The 16,357-nt window shown below is 39.6% G+C and overlaps 1 protein-coding gene across 2 annotated transcripts in view; it reads right to left on the bottom strand.

Moving 5' to 3' along the window:
- Positions 1-16,121, bottom strand: part of B4GALT4 (beta-1,4-galactosyltransferase 4) — an 80,366-nt gene extending 64,245 nt beyond the window's left edge. The window contains exon 1 of one of the 2 annotated variants that reach the window (XM_075854672.1): positions 16,024-16,121. The gene's annotated coding sequence lies outside the window, so the exon portion shown is untranslated. Of the gene's footprint in view, positions 1-15,917; positions 15,990-16,023 lie in introns of those variants that run through there. The other variant, XM_075854676.1, reaches the window with a different exon arrangement.
- Between the last annotated feature and the right edge of the window lie 236 nt (positions 16,122-16,357).

Here is a 16,357-nt window from a genome sequence, read left to right as displayed (position 1 = left end):
CAGCTACGGGGCCTCCCACAACAGCGACAGCTACGGGGCCTCCCACAACAGCGACAGCTACGGGGCCTCCCACAACAGCGACAGCTACGGGGCCTCCCACAACAGCGACAGCTACGGGGCCTCCCACAACAGCGACAGCTACGGGGCCTCCCACAACAGCGACAGCTACGGGGCCTCCCACAACAGCGACAGCTACGGGGCCTCCCACAACAGCGACAGCTACGGGGCCTCCCACAACAGCGACAGCTACGGGGCCTCCCACAACAGCGACAGCTACGGGGCCTCCCACAACAGCGACAGCTACGGGGCCTCCCACAACAGCGACAGCTACGGGGCCTCCCACAACAGCGACAGCTACGGGGCCTCCCACAACAGCGACAGCTACGGGGCCTCCCACAACAGCGACAGCTACGGGGCCTCCCACAACAGCGACAGCTACGGGGCCTCCCACAACAGCGACAGCTACGGGGCCTCCCACAACAGCGACAGCTACGGGGCCTCCCACAACAGCGACAGCTACGGGGCCTCCCACAACAGCGACAGCTACGGGGCCTCCCACAACAGCGACAGCTACGGGGCCTCCCACAACAGCGACAGCTACGGGGCCTCCCACAACAGCGACAGCTACGGGGCCTCCCACAACAGCGACAGCTACGGGGCCTCCCACAACAGCGACAGCTACGGGGCCTCCCACAACAGCGACAGCTACGGGGCCTCCCACAACAGCGACAGCTACGGGGCCTCCCACAACAGCGACAGCTACGGGGCCTCCCACAACAGCGACAGCTACGGGGCCTCCCACAACAGCGACAGCTACGGGGCCTCCCACAACAGCGACAGCTACGGGGCCTCCCACAACAGCGACAGCTACGGGGCCTCCCACAACAGCGACAGCTACGGGGCCTCCCACAACAGCGACAGCTACGGGGCCTCCCACAACAGCGACAGCTACGGGGCCTCCCACAACAGCGACAGCTACGGGGCCTCCCACAACAGCGACAGCTACGGGGCCTCCCACAACAGCGACAGCTACGGGGCCTCCCACAACAGCGACAGCTACGGGGCCTCCCACAACAGCGACAGCTACGGGGCCTCCCACAACAGCGACAGCTACGGGGCCTCCCACAACAGCGACAGCTACGGGGCCTCCCACAACAGCGACAGCTACGGGGCCTCCCACAACAGCGACAGCTACGGGGCCTCCCACAACAGCGACAGCTACGGGGCCTCCCACAACAGCGACAGCTACGGGGCCTCCCACAACAGCGACAGCTACGGGGCCTCCCACAACAGCGACAGCTACGGGGCCTCCCACAACAGCGACAGCTACGGGGCCTCCCACAACAGCGACAGCTACGGGGCCTCCCACAACAGCGACAGCTACGGGGCCTCCCACAACAGCGACAGCTACGGGGCCTCCCACAACAGCGACAGCTACGGGGCCTCCCACAACAGCGACAGCTACGGGGCCTCCCACAACAGCGACAGCTACGGGGCCTCCCACAACAGCGACAGCTACGGGGCCTCCCACAACAGCGACAGCTACGGGGCCTCCCACAACAGCGACAGCTACGGGGCCTCCCACAACAGCGACAGCTACGGGGCCTCCCACAACAGCGACAGCTACGGGGCCTCCCACAACAGCGACAGCTACGGGGCCTCCCACAACAGCGACAGCTACGGGGCCTCCCACAACAGCGACAGCTACGGGGCCTCCCACAACAGCGACAGCTACGGGGCCTCCCACAACAGCGACAGCTACGGGGCCTCCCACAACAGCGACAGCTACGGGGCCTCCCACAACAGCGACAGCTACGGGGCCTCCCACAACAGCGACAGCTACGGGGCCTCCCACAACAGCGACAGCTACGGGGCCTCCCACAACAGCGACAGCTACGGGGCCTCCCACAACAGCGACAGCTACGGGGCCTCCCACAACAGCGACAGCTACGGGGCCTCCCACAACAGCGACAGCTACGGGGCCTCCCACAACAGCGACAGCTACGGGGCCTCCCACAACAGCGACAGCTACGGGGCCTCCCACAACAGCGACAGCTACGGGGCCTCCCACAACAGCGACAGCTACGGGGCCTCCCACAACAGCGACAGCTACGGGGCCTCCCACAACAGCGACAGCTACGGGGCCTCCCACAACAGCGACAGCTACGGGGCCTCCCACAACAGCGACAGCTACGGGGCCTCCCACAACAGCGACAGCTACGGGGCCTCCCACAACAGCGACAGCTACGGGGCCTCCCACAACAGCGACAGCTACGGGGCCTCCCACAACAGCGACAGCTACGGGGCCTCCCACAACAGCGACAGCTACGGGGCCTCCCACAACAGCGACAGCTACGGGGCCTCCCACAACAGCGACAGCTACGGGGCCTCCCACAACAGCGACAGCTACGGGGCCTCCCACAACAGCGACAGCTACGGGGCCTCCCACAACAGCGACAGCTACGGGGCCTCCCACAACAGCGACAGCTACGGGGCCTCCCACAACAGCGACAGCTACGGGGCCTCCCACAACAGCGACAGCTACGGGGCCTCCCACAACAGCGACAGCTACGGGGCCTCCCACAACAGCGACAGCTACGGGGCCTCCCACAACAGCGACAGCTACGGGGCCTCCCACAACAGCGACAGCTACGGGGCCTCCCACAACAGCGACAGCTACGGGGCCTCCCACAACAGCGACAGCTACGGGGCCTCCCACAACAGCGACAGCTACGGGGCCTCCCACAACAGCGACAGCTACGGGGCCTCCCACAACAGCGACAGCTACGGGGCCTCCCACAACAGCGACAGCTACGGGGCCTCCCACAACAGCGACAGCTACGGGGCCTCCCACAACAGCGACAGCTACGGGGCCTCCCACAACAGCGACAGCTACGGGGCCTCCCACAACAGCGACAGCTACGGGGCCTCCCACAACAGCGACAGCTACGGGGCCTCCCACAACAGCGACAGCTACGGGGCCTCCCACAACAGCGACAGCTACGGGGCCTCCCACAACAGCGACAGCTACGGGGCCTCCCACAACAGCGACAGCTACGGGGCCTCCCACAACAGCGACAGCTACGGGGCCTCCCACAACAGCGACAGCTACGGGGCCTCCCACAACAGCGACAGCTACGGGGCCTCCCACAACAGCGACAGCTACGGGGCCTCCCACAACAGCGACAGCTACGGGGCCTCCCACAACAGCGACAGCTACGGGGCCTCCCACAACAGCGACAGCTACGGGGCCTCCCACAACAGCGACAGCTACGGGGCCTCCCACAACAGCGACAGCTACGGGGCCTCCCACAACAGCGACAGCTACGGGGCCTCCCACAACAGCGACAGCTACGGGGCCTCCCACAACAGCGACAGCTACGGGGCCTCCCACAACAGCGACAGCTACGGGGCCTCCCACAACAGCGACAGCTACGGGGCCTCCCACAACAGCGACAGCTACGGGGCCTCCCACAACAGCGACAGCTACGGGGCCTCCCACAACAGCGACAGCTACGGGGCCTCCCACAACAGCGACAGCTACGGGGCCTCCCATAACAGCGACAGCTACGGGGCCTCCCATAACAGCGACAGCTACGGGGCCTCCCATAACAGCGACAGCTACGGGGCCTCCCATAACAGCGACAGCTACGGGGCCTCCCATAACAGCGACAGCTACGGGGCCTCCCATAACAGCGACAGCTACGGGGCCTCCCATAACAGCGACAGACTGCCCCCTATATACAAGAATGTAACTACTATAATACTGCCCCCTATGTACAAGAATATAACTACTATAATACTGCCCCCTATGTACAAGAATATAACTACTATAATACTGCCCCCTATGTACAAGAATATAACTACTATAATACTGCCCCCTATGTACAAGAATATAACTACTATAATACTGCCCCCTATGTACAAGAATATAACTACTATAATACTGCCCCTATGTACAAGAATATAACTACTATAATACTGCCCCCTATGTACAAGAATATAACTACTATAATACTGCCCCCTATGTACAAGAATATAACTACTATAATACTTCCCCCTATGTACAAGAATATAACTACTATAATACTGCCCCCTATGTACAAGAATATAACTACTATAATACTGCCCCCTATGTACAAGAATATAACTACTATAATACTGCCCCATATGTACAAGAATATAACTACTATAATACTGCCCCCTATGTACAAGAATATAACTACTATAATACTGCCCCCTATGTACAAGAATATAACTACTATAATACTGCCCCCTATGTACAAGAATATAACTACTATAATACTGCCCCTATATACAAGAATATAATTACTATAATACTACTCCTATACACAAGAATATAACTACTATAATACTGCCCCTATATACAAGAATATAACTACTATAATACTGCCCCTATATACAAGAATATAACTACTATAATACTGCCACCTATATACAAGAATATAACTACTATAATACTGCCACCTATATACAAGAATATAACTACCATAATACTGCTCCTATATACAAGACTATAACTACTATAATACTGCCCCCTATATACAAGAATATAACTACTATAACACTGCCCCTATTTACAAGATATAACTACTATTATACTGCTCCCCAATATACAAGAATATAACTACTATAATACTGCTCCTATATACAAGAATATAACTACTATAATACTGCCCCCTATGTACAAGAATATAACTACTATAATACTGCCCCTATTTACAAGAATATAACTACTATTATACTGCTCCCCTATATACAAGAATATAACTACTATAATACTGCCCCCTATATACAAGAATATAACTACTATAATACTGCTCCTATATACAAGAATATAACTACTATAATACTGCCCCCTATATACAAGAATATAACTACTATAATACTGCCACCTATATACAAGAATATAACTACTATAATACTGCCCCCTATATACAAGAATATAACTACGATAACACTGCTCCTATATACAAGAATATAACTACTATAATACTGCCCCTATATACAAGAATATAACTACTATAATACTGCCCCTATATACAAGAATATAACTACTATAATACTGCCCCCTATATACAAGAATATAACTACTATAATACTGCCCCTATATACAAGAATATAACTACTATAATACTGCCACCTATATACAAGAATATAACTACTATAATACTGCCCCCTATATACAAGAATATAACTACTATAATACTGCCCCTATATACAAGAATATAACTACTATAATACTGCCCCTATTTACAAGAATATAACTACTATAATACTGCCCCTATATACAAGAATATAACTACTATAATACTGCCACCTATATACAAGAATATAACTACTATAACACTGCCCCTATTTACAAGAATATAACTACTATTATACTGCTCCCCTATATACAAGAATATAACTACTATAATACTGCCCCCTATATACAAGAATATAACTACTATAATACTGCTCCTATATACAAGAATATAACTACTATAATACTGCCCCCTATATACAAGAATATAACTACTATAATACTGCCACCTATATACAAGAATATAACTACTATAATACTGCCCCCTATATACAAGAATATAACTACGATAACACTGCTCCTATATACAAGAATATAACTACTATAATACTGCCCCTATATACAAGAATATAACTACTATAATACTGCCCCTATATACAAGAATATAACTACTATAATACTGCCCCTATATACAAGAATATAACTACTATAATACTGCCCCCTATATACAAGAATATAACTACTATAATACTGCCCCTATATACAAGAATATAACTACTATAATACTGCCACCTATATACAAGAATATAACTACTATAATACTGCCCCCTATATACAAGAATATAACTACTATAATACTGCCCCTATATACAAGAATATAACTACTATAATACTGCCCCCTATATACAAGAATATAACTACTATAATACTACCACCTATATACAAGAATATAACTACTATAATACTGCTCCTATATACAAGAATATAACTACTATAATACTGCTCCTATATACAAGAATATAACTACTATAATACTGCTCCCTATATACAAGAATATAACTACTATAATACTGCCCCCTATGTACAAGAATATAACTACTATAATACTGCCCCCTATGTACAAGAATAGAACAACTATAATACTGCCCCTATATACAAGAATATAATTACTAGAATACTGCCCATATATACAAGAATATAACTACTATAATACTGCCCCTTTATACAAGAATATATCTACTATAATACTGCCCCTTTATACAAGAATATATCTACTATAATACTGCCCCTATATACAAGAATATAACTACTATAATACTGCCACCTATATACAAGAATATAACTACTATAATACTGCCCCTATATACAAGAATATAACTACTATAATACTGCCCCCTATATACAAGAATATAACTACTATAATACTGCCCCTATATACAAGAATATAACTACTATAATACTGCCCCCTATATACAAGAATATAACTACTATAATACTGCTCCTATATACAAGAATATAACTACTATAATACTGCTCCTATATACAAGAATATAACTACTATAATACTGCCCCCTATGTACAAGAATATAACTACTATAATACTGCCCCCTATGTACAAGAATAGAACAACTATAATACTGCCCCCTATATACAAGAATATAACTACTATAATACTGCTCCTATATATAAGAATATAACTACTATAATACTGTCTCCTATATACAAGAATATAACTACTATAATACTGCCCCTATATACAAGAATATAACTACTATAATACTGCTCCTATGTATAATATTATAACTACTATAATACTGCCCCCTATATACAAGAATATAACTACTATAATACTGCTCCTATATACAAGAATATAATTACTAGAATACTGCCCATATATACAAGAATATAACTACTATAATACTGCCCCTTTATACAAGAATATATCTACTATAATACTGCCCCTATATACAGGAATATAACTACTATAATACTGCCACCTATATACAAGAATATAACTACTATAATACTGCCCCTATATACAAGAATATAACTACTATAAAGGGCATGACCACACGTGGCGGATTTCCTCCGCAACTGTCCGCATCAATGCCGCACAGAATCTGCGTTGCAGATTCTGCTGCGGATCTGCACAAAATGTGCAGTACATTGATGCGGACTAGCTGCTGCGGACTGCGGGAAAAGTGCTTCCCTTCTCCCTATCAGTGCAGGATAGAGAGAAGGGACAGCACTTTCCCTAGTGAAAGTAAACGATTTTCATACTTACCGGCCGTTGTCTTGGTGACGCGTCCCTCTTTCGGCATCCAGCCCGACCTCCCTGGATGACGCGCCAGTCCATGTGACCGCTGCAGCCTGTGCTTGGCCTGTGATTGGCTGCAGCCGTCACTTACACTGAAACGTCATCCTGGGAGGCCGGACTGTAGACAGACGCAGGGAGTTCTCGGTAAGTATGAACTTATATGTTTTTTTACAGGTTGCTGTATATTGGGATCGGTAGTCACTGTCCCGGGTGCAGAAACAGTTACTGCCGATCGCTTAACTCTTTCAGCACCCTGGACAGTGACTATTTACAGACGTCTCCTAGCAACGCTCCCGTCATTACGGGAGCCCCATTGACTTCCTCAGTCTGGCTGTAGACCTAGAAATACATAGGTCCAGCCAGAATGAAGAAATGTCATGGTAGTAAAACCAATACGCTCCGCAGCACACATAATATCTGCGGACTTCATTGCGGAATTTTGACTCTCCATTGAAGTCAATGGAGAAATTCCGCCATGAGTCCGCCACTGCTCCGCAACAGACAGAGCATGCTGCGGACACCAAATTCCGCTCCGCAGCCTATGCTCCGCAGCGGAATTTTACGCCTCGTCTAAACGAACACTGCTAAATTAAAGTGTAAGTCAATGGACAAACGGCACCGCTGCGGATTAACGCTGCGGAGTGTCCGCAGCGGAATTTAAGTGAAATTCCGCCACGTGTGAACCCAGCCTAATACTGCCACCTATATACAAGAATATAACTACTATAATACTGCCACCTATATACAAGAATATAACTACTATAATACTGCCCCCTATATACAAGAATATAACTACTATAATACTGCCCATATATACAAGAATATAACTACTATAATACTGCCCCCTATATACAAGAATATAACTACTATAATACTGCCCCCTATATACAAGAATATAACTACTGTAATACTGCCCCTATATACAAGAATATAACTACTATAATACTGCCCCCTATATACAAGAATATAACTACTATAATACTATCCCCTATATACAAGAATATAACTACTATAATACTGCCCCCTATATACAAGAATATAACTACTATAATAATGCCCCCTATATACAAGAATATAACTACTATAATACTGCCCCCTATATACAAGAATATAACTACTATAATACTGCCCCCTATATACAAGAATATAACTACTATAATACTGCTCCTATATACAGGAATATAACTACTATAATACTGCTCCTATATACAGGAATATAACTACTATAATACTGCTCCTATATACAAGACTATAACTACTATAATACGGCTCCTATATACAGGAATATAACTAATATAATACTGCTCCTATATACAAGAATATAACTACTATAATACTGCCCCCTATATACAAGAATATAACTACTATAATACTGCTCCTATATACAGGAATATAACTACTATAATACTGTCTCCTATATACAAGAATATAACTACTATAATACGGCTCCTATATACAAGAATATAACTACTATAATACTGTCTCCTATATACAAGAATATAACTACTATAATACTGCTCATATATACAGGAATATAACTACTATAATACTGTCTCCTATATACAAGAATATAACTACTATAATACTGCCTCCTATATACAAGAATATAACTACTATAATACTCCCTCCTATATACAAGAATATAACTACTATAATACTGCTCCTATATACAGGAATATAACTACTATAATACTGCTCCCATATACAGGAATATAACTACTATAATACTGTCTCCTATATACAAGAATATAACTACTATAATACTGCTCCTATATACAGGAATATAACTACTATAATACTGTCTCCTATATACAAGAATATAACTACTATAATACTGCCTCCTATATACAAGGATATAACTACTATAATACTCCCTCCTATATACAAGAATATAACTACTATAATACTGCCTCCTATATACAAGAATATAACTACTATAATACTGCCACTATATACAAGAATATAACTACTATAATACTGCTCCTATATACAAGAATATAACTACTATAATACTGCCCCTATATACAAGAATATAACTACTATAATACTGCCCCTATATACAAGAATATAACTACTATAATACTGCTCCTATATACAAGAATATAACTACTATAATACTGCCCCTATATACAAGAATATAACTACTATAATACTGCCGCTATATACAAGAATATAACTACTATAATACTGCTCCTATATACAAGAATATAACCACTATAATACTGCTCCTATATACAAGAATATAACTACTATAATACTGCTCCTATATACAAGAATATAACTACTATAATACTGCTCCTATATACAAGAATATAACTACTATAATACTGCTCCTATATACAAGAATATAACTACTATAATACTGCCCCTATATACAAGAATATAACTACTATAATACTGCCCCTATATACAAGATTATAACTACTATAATACTGCTCCTATATACAAGAATATAACTACTATAATACTGCTCCCTATATACAAGAATATAACTACTATAATACTGCTCCTATATACAAGAATATAACTACTATAATACTGCTCCTATATACAAGAATGTAACTACTATAATACTGCCCACTATATACAAGAATATAACTACTATAATACTGCCCCTATATACAAGAATATAACTACTATAATACTGCCTCCTATATACAAGAATATAACTACTATAATACTGCTCCCTATATACAAGAATATAACTACTATAATACTGCTCCCTATATACAAGAATATAACTACTATAATACTGCCCCTATATACAAGAATATAACTACTATAATACTGCTCCTATATACAAGAATATAACTACTATAATACTGCCCCCTATATACAAGAATATAACTACTATAATACTGCTCCCTATATACAAGAATATAACTACTATAATACTGCTCCTATATACAAGAATATAACTACTATAATACTGCCCCTATATACAAGAATATAACTACTATAATACTGCCCCTATATACAAGAATATAACTACTATAATACTGTCCCTATATACAAGAATATATCTACTATAATACTGCCCCTATATACAAGAATATAACTACTATAATACTGCCCCTATATACAAGAATATAACTACTATAATACTGCTCCTATATACAAGAATATAAGTACTATAATACTGCCCCTATATACAAGAATATAACTACTATAATACTGCTCCTATATACAAGAATATAACTACTATAATACTACCCCTATATACAAGAATATAACTACTATAATACTGCCCCCTATATACAAGAATATAACTACTATAATACTATCCCCTATATACAAGAATATAACTACTATAATACTGCCCCCTATATACAAGAATATAACTACTATAATAATGCCCCCTATATACAAGAATATAACTACTATAATACTGCCCCCTATATACAAGAATATAACTACTATAATACTGCCCCCTATATACAAGAATATAACTACTATAATACTGCTCCTATATACAGGAATATAACTACTATAATACTGCTCCTATATACAGGAATATAACTACTATAATACTGCTCCTATATACAAGACTATAACTACTATAATACGGCTCCTATATACAGGAATATAACTAATATAATACAGCTCCTATATACAAGAATATAACTACTATAATACTGCCCCCTATATACAAGAATATAACTACTATAATACTGCTCCTATATACAGGAATATAACTACTATAATACTGTCTCCTATATACAAGAATATAACTACTATAATACGGCTCCTATATACAAGAATATAACTACTATAATACTGTCTCCTATATACAAGAATATAACTACTATAATACTGCTCATATATACAGGAATATAACTACTATAATACTGTCTCCTATATACAAGAATATAACTACTATAATACTGCCTCCTATATACAAGAATATAACTACTATAATACTCCCTCCTATATACAAGAATATAACTACTATAATACTGCTCCTATATACAGGAATATAACTACTATAATACTGCTCCCATATACAGGAATATAACTACTATAATACTGTCTCCTATATACAAGAATATAACTACTATAATACTGCTCCTATATACAGGAATATAACTACTATAATACTGTCTCCTATATACAAGAATATAACTACTATAATACTGCCTCCTATATACAAGGATATAACTACTATAATACTCCCTCCTATATACAAGAATATAACTACTATAATACTGCCTCCTATATACAAGAATATAACTACTATAATACTGCCACTATATACAAGAATATAACTACTATAATACTGCTCCTATATACAAGAATATAACTACTATAATACTGCCCCTATATACAAGAATATAACTACTATAATACTGCCCCTATATACAAGAATATAACTACTATAATACTGCTCCTATATACAAGAATATAACTACTATAATACTGCCCCTATATACAAGAATATAACTACTATAATACTGCCGCTATATACAAGAATATAACTACTATAATACTGCTCCTATATACAAGAATATAACCACTATAATACTGCTCCTATATACAAGAATATAACTACTATAATACTGCTCCTATATAATAGAATATAACTACTATAATACTGCTCCTATATACAAGAATATAACTACTATAATACTGCTCCTATATACAAGAATATAACTACTATAATACTGCCCCTATATACAAGAATATAACTACTATAATACTGCCCCTATATACAAGATTATAACTACTATAATACTGCTCCTATATACAAGAATATAACTACTATAATACTGCTCCCTATATACAAGAATATAACTACTATAATACTGCTCCTATATACAAGAATATAACTACTATAATACTGCTCCTATATACAAGAATGTAACTACTATAATACTGCCCACTATATACAAGAATATAACTACTATAATACTGCCCCTATATACAAGAATATAACTACTATAATACTGCCTCCTATATACAAGAATATAACTACTATAATACTGCTCCCTATATACAAGAATATAACTACTATAATACTGCTCCCTATATACAAGAATATAACTACTATAATACTGCCCCTATATACAAGAATATAACTACTATAATACTGCTCCTATATACAAGAATATAACTACTATAATACTGCCCCCTATATACAAGAATATAACTACTATAATACTGCTCCCTATATACAAGAATATAACTACTATAATACTGCTCCTATATACAAGAATATAACTACTATAATACTGCCCCTATATACAAGAATATAACTACTATAATACTGCCCCTATATACAAGAATATAACTACTATAATACTGTCCCTATATACAAGAATATATCTACTATAATACTGCCCCTATATACAAGAATATAACTACTATAATACTGCCCCTATATACAAGAATATAACTACTATAATACTGCTCCTATATACAAGAATATAAGTACTATAATACTGCCCCTATATACAAGAATATAACTACTATAATACTGCTCCTATATACAAGAATATAACTACTATAATACTACCCCTATATACAAGAATATAACTACTATAATACTGCCCCCTATATACAAGAATATAACTACTATAATACTGCTCCCTATATACAAGAATATAACTACTATAATACTGCCCCTATATACAAGAATATAACTACTATAATACTGCCCCTATATACAAGAATATAACTACTATAATACTGCCCCCTATATACAAGAATATAACTACTATAATACTGCTCCTATATACAAGAATATAACGACTATAATACTTCTCCCTATGTACAAGAATATAACTACTATAATACTGCTCCCTATATACAAGAATATAACTACTATAATACTGCTCCCTATATACAAGAATATAACTACTATAATACTGCCCCTATATACAAGAATATAACTACTATAATACTGCTCGTATATACAAGAATATAACTACTATAATACTGCCCCTATATACAAGAATATAACTACTATAATACTGCTCCCTATATACAAGAATATAACTACTATAATACTGCTCCTATATACAAGAACATATCTACTATAATACTGCCCCTATATACAAGAATATAACTACTATAATACTGCTCCTATATACAAGAATATAACTACTATAATACTGCTCCTATATACAAGAATATAACTACTATAATACTGCCCCCTATATACAAGAATATAACTACTATAATACTGCCCCCTATATACAAGAATATAACTACTATAATACTGCCCCTATATACAAGAATATAACTACTATAATACTGCTCCTATATACAAGAATATAACTACTATAATACTGCTCCCTATATACAAGAATATATCTACTATAATACTGCCCCTATATACAAGAATATAACTACTATAATACTGCTCCCTATATACAAGAATACAACTACTATAATACTGCTCCTATATACAAGAATATAACTACTATAATACTGCCCCCTATATACAAGAATATAAGTATTATAATACTGCCTCCTATATACAAGAATATAACTACTATAATACTGCCCCTATACACAAGACTATAACTACTATAATACTGCCCCTATATACAAGAATATATCTACTATAATACTGCTCCTATATACAAGAATATAACTACTATAATACTGCTCCTATATACAAGAATATAACTACTATAATACTGCCCCCTATATACAAGAATATAACTACTATAATACTGCCACTATATACAAGAATATAACTACTATAATACTGCCTCCTATATACAAGAAAATAACTACTATAATACTGCCCCCTATATACAAGAATATAACTACTATAATACTGCCCCCTATATACAAGAATATAACTACTATAATACTGCCCCTATATACAAGAATATAATTACTATAATACTGCCCCCTATATACAAGAATATAACTACTATAATACTGCTCCTATATACAAGAATATAACTACCATAATACTGCCCCCTATATACAAGGATATAACTACTATAATACTGCCCCTATGTACAAGAATATAACTACTATAATACTGCCTCCTATATACAAGAATATAACTACTATAATACTGCCCCTATATACAAGAATATAATTACTATAATACTGCCCCCTATATACAAGAATATAACTACTATAATACAGCCTCCTATATACAAGAATATAACTACTATAATACTGCCCCTATATACAAGAATATAACTACTATAATACTGCCTCCTATATACAAGAATATAACTACTATAATACTGCTCCTATATACAAGAATATATCTACTATAATACTGCCTCCTATATACAAGAATATAATTACTATAATACTGCCCCTATATACAAGAATATAACTACTATAATACTGCCCCTATATACAAGAATATAACTACTATAATACTGCCCCTATGTACAAGAATATAACTACTATAACACTGCTCTCTATATACAAGAATATAACTACTATAATACTGCTCCATATACAAGAATATAACTACTATAATACTGCCCCTATATACAAGAATATAACTATTATAATACTGCCCCCTATATACAAGAATATAACTACTATAATACTGCCCCTATATACAAGAATATAACTACTATAATACTGCCCCCTATATACAATAATATAACTACTATAATACTGCCCCCTATATACAAGAATATAACTACTATAATACTGCCCCCTATATACAAGAATATAACTACTATAATACTGCCCCTATATACAAGAATATAACTACTATAATACTGCTCCTATATACAAGAATATAACTACTATAATACTGCTCCCTGTATACAAGAATATAACTAATATAATACTGCCCCTATATACAAGAATATAACTACTATAATACTGCCCCTATATACAGGAATATAACTACTTTATTGTCAGATTGCTTTTCAGGTTACGTATGAATTAAGTGTCTTAGGGTTGTAATTTTCATTGCCTCCGGCATTGGCACGGTTGTCTTTATGATGTAACTGTGTGGCGTTATTATAGACTCCTGTAGGGTTAGGCTCTGTTCACATCTGCGTTCCGTAGTCGACTACGCTATTGCTTCCGGCAAAAGGAAGGGTCCGGTGCGCAACAGAGACAAACGGAAACCACGGGCACCGGATCCGTCACCATTGAAATCAATGGTGATCAGTTTGTGTTTGTTCAGGGTCCCGCTTTGACGGAAAGCTGCGACGGAACGTCAGAACGGGACCCCAACGCAGATGTGAACAGGGCCTGGGCGATATTATTACATGGGTTCTATGTATTCTACCATGTGGGCACTTCTGGATTAATTAAATGGGCTCTCTTTGGATATGGCGCCAATGTTTGATCTGCGAGGGTCCAACCACTGGGTGTGAGGGGTCCCGCGGAGCTCGGTAAAGTGCAGGGACAGACAAGATATCTGTTGACATGGAAAATAATTAATTCTGACCGTTACAATCACTTGCCCTGTTGCAAAAACGTAATTGTGTTACTATAGTAATAAAGATGTAAACAATTCAGATACGTCACCATTATCGCCATTTACGGTTATATCATTAATAATTACTGCTAAGTCCATCCGGACTATTCCCAGCTTGAGTTTGCAGGAATTACCTAAATATTAGTGGAGTTAGATATCTATTAATAGAAAAGCAGGGTATAAATACAGCCATAGCCGCAGGGGGCGCAGTGATATGCGGTCATATGTGACGGTCCTTACCCGTCTCCCCAGAACATTCACTACGTGTCCATCTCTCCAGTTCCGTTATTCATCATAGAGTCTCGGATGACCCGAGAAGAGAGCGCCGACAGCGCCCAACGTCCTCTCAGTATACGGCTCCGAGCAGAGAGAAAGAGCGTCACGTTATTGGGAAAAAGCTGCCGCCGCCATGATTGTTACAGGCAAATGAATGAATTTCCCTTATCTGATGATATTTTCAGTATTTCTTCACATTGCTGCCAGAAGATACAAGTATAGCATTAGCTCTGAAAAGTAGAACCAATATAATCCTGTTTTAATTTGGGTTTTCTGGGATTTGTAGATCACTATGTGG

This window comes from Rhinoderma darwinii, chromosome 2 (genome assembly GCF_050947455.1).
Source record: "Rhinoderma darwinii isolate aRhiDar2 chromosome 2, aRhiDar2.hap1, whole genome shotgun sequence".
NCBI lineage: Eukaryota > Metazoa > Chordata > Amphibia > Anura > Rhinodermatidae > Rhinoderma > Rhinoderma darwinii.
Note: the sequence above shows the minus strand (reverse complement) of the source record. Positions and strands in the feature narration are given on the sequence as shown.